The sequence below is a fragment of the Stegastes partitus genome, unplaced genomic scaffold (genome assembly GCF_000690725.1).
Source record: "Stegastes partitus isolate 25-593 unplaced genomic scaffold, Stegastes_partitus-1.0.2 Scaffold115, whole genome shotgun sequence".
NCBI lineage: Eukaryota > Metazoa > Chordata > Actinopteri > Pomacentridae > Stegastes > Stegastes partitus.
The window spans coordinates 547,278-550,207 of record NW_007577846.1 but is presented as its reverse complement, the minus strand read 5'-3'; positions in this window follow the sequence as shown (position 1 = coordinate 550,207).

Here is a 2,930-nt window from a genome sequence, read left to right as displayed (position 1 = left end):
GACGGTTATTATTATTTCCTTTGTAGTTAATCTCATTGAGACACGAGGTTTCATCCTCAACCTGTTTGATCGTTGCATCACTGCGGCTGCATGTTCGCAAAAAATTTAACGAGGAGGACCGACCAATCGCTGCGCTGCTGCTGACACGTGCATCGCCACCTAATGGATTAAAACACACACACACACATTGCAGCAGCACACACACACACACACACTCCTACCTTTTAATCACGAGCAGTTTTATGACTCCATAAGTCCTCTGCGGTCTCTGTGTGTGAAACGCTATCTCTGCGAGGACCGGCTTCAGTCGAGCTCCGCATGCAACGAAAATAGGACGCAGAGAAATGTGAATGTTTATACATTTTAAAATCAAACAACATAAAGGTTTTTTAAAAATGTAGCAGGACCTCTGTCGGTAGCATGAATGGATCCTACTGCAGCAGATTGTCGACTGCAACATGACATCTGGTGAATGTTATTAATGTGTGCACGCGACGTAAATCTGTGCACATTTACTGCCCTTAAGGAGCATATATATATATATAAAAAAAGAAAGAAAAAGAAATGCATCTGTAAAGCGTAAAGAATTGAATTTTAGTGTGATGTTTTGATTCAAGGTCAGTCTGAGTCATGTGATGTCCTCTGAAGTGATGAAAACACGCGTGTGTTTGAAGGCAGAGGATTTAGTGGCGTCTTTAAGCAGATACCGACAGACGCCGCCATCTGTCTCTGCAGTTTGATCTGCAGGCCTTACACCCATTCACCCATTCACCCATTCACTCATTCATTCATTCATTCATTCGTCGTGCTGGTTCACTCTTACGTCACCTTGTCACACACTGACGTCATTCAAAGTGCTTTACAGGCAAAAGATTATGTGAATATATAACAGATAAAACTACAGCAGAGTAAATTTCTATTAATTGAATTAGATAAATACAAAAACTGTGAACGAATTGATCGACTAGAACAGCAGAAATAGACAAAATAACAACAACAACAACAACAATAATAATAATAATAATAATAATAATAATTAAGTAGAATAAAGCGGTTCAGACCAGACTTTATGAATGACATTTGGGCCAAATCTAAGTTCATCTCGTTCCAGCAGCATAATTTTCGTCGAGTCCAGTCTGAACTCGGGGCTCCTCCAGCTGACCTGCACATCGTAGAGACCTCCCAGACTTCAGGAAACATATTTCATCCTGAACATCTGGACGTTGCAGTTGTACCACATTCTTCTTTGTCAAACTGCTCAAGCTGCTGTCAGGTTGCTCTGGGATAGGGAAGTAACTTTTCAAGTCCAGCTGCTAATTTTCTGTCAGACTGAGATCCAGAGTCTGACTCGTCCTCCAGAACATTCACCTTGTTGTCTTTAAACCAGTTCTGTAACATTTGCTGTTCGCTTCAGCTCATCGTCTTACTGGAAAACAGATCTTCTCCAGGTCTCAGTTCTGCTGCAGACTGCATCAGGTCGTCCTCTAGGATTTCCTTCTACCTTTACAAGCCTTCCAGGGCTGCTGCTGAGAAGCATCCCCACAACATGATGCCGCCACCACCGTGTTTCACATCATGATGCTGCCACCACCATGTTTCACAGTGGGGATGATGTGCAGTGTTTGGTTTTTGCTAAATATAGCTTCTAGTCTGATAGACAAAAAAACTAAATTTTGGTCTCATGAGATAAAAGAACCTTCTTCCACTTGACTTCAGAGTCCCATAACGTTTTGACTGGTAAAAAACAATTGTCTCTGCCAACTCAGCTGCTGAAGCTCGTAACTTCTTCAGAGGACTCATCAGTGTCTTGGTGGCGTCTCCTCCTCGTCGATTTCTTTCTCAGTTACTCAGTTTTTGAGGACGACCTGCTCTCGGCAGATTTATACATGTGCCATAATCCTTAAATGTCCTAATGATGGATTTAACTGGACTCCAGGAGATGTTCAGTTTCAGAGTTTTCTTGTGTCCATCAGTTGACTTATGCCTTTTAAAAACCTTTTCACAGAGTTGCTGTAAGTGTTCTTTTATCTTCATGGTGTAGTTCTATGCAGGAGCACTGATTCACCAGTGACGGGACCTTCCACTTACAAGAGTCTTTATGCAATAATCTACTAAAGACATCTTCACTGCACTGACATGATCTTTACTTTACTAGCTGTGTGATGTGTAGCACAGATTAGTGGCACCTGTGTTGAATTAGTTGGGTCACTTTAAAGGAGGTGAATACTGATACAGTCACTTATGTGTTTGTTGCATTTTAGAATTTTAATTATTTGACCTTACTTTGTGGAAATTTGTTTTATTTTGGCACTAAGTGTCATTTTCTTTGTATAGTCTTGTCGAAGACTTCTAAGGAGGTAAACAATTTTTTTTTTTTATCAGCACCGTATCTCGTCCCAGATTATCCGGCTTCACTACCTACGATACCAGAGAAAAACAAGGACCATCGTGTTTCAGAGGCTTGGCATCGATTTCCTGAAATCCCAGCTGTATTATTTAGATTTAATCAGCGTCTCCAGCCTTCTTCTGATACTTATCCAGGGCAGGGTCGTGGCAGTAGCAGCCTGAGGAAAGGAGCCCTTCTCTTTAGCTACTTTCTTCAGCTCCTCCTCTGGGATCTGAAGGTGTTTCCAGGCCAGATGGGATATATAATCCTTCCACCTTGTTCTGGTCCCCTCCCAGCTGGGCACGACTGGAATACCTCCACCGGGAGGGCTGGTGGAGTGCTGTTTGTGTTCCTGTGAATCTTATTGCCAGGAGGAAAGTGGCTCATCGTTGTTCCTCCCCTGGCAGCTCAGTCAAACCTGGAAGGCTAAAAGATAAAACAAAAAGACTTGATTTAATCAGTGAAACCTCTCCCAGAGCCATTAGGCCTGAGTGAGATCTTTGTCGGATGAATCAGTGCACTTCTGCATTTAAAAAAAAAAAAA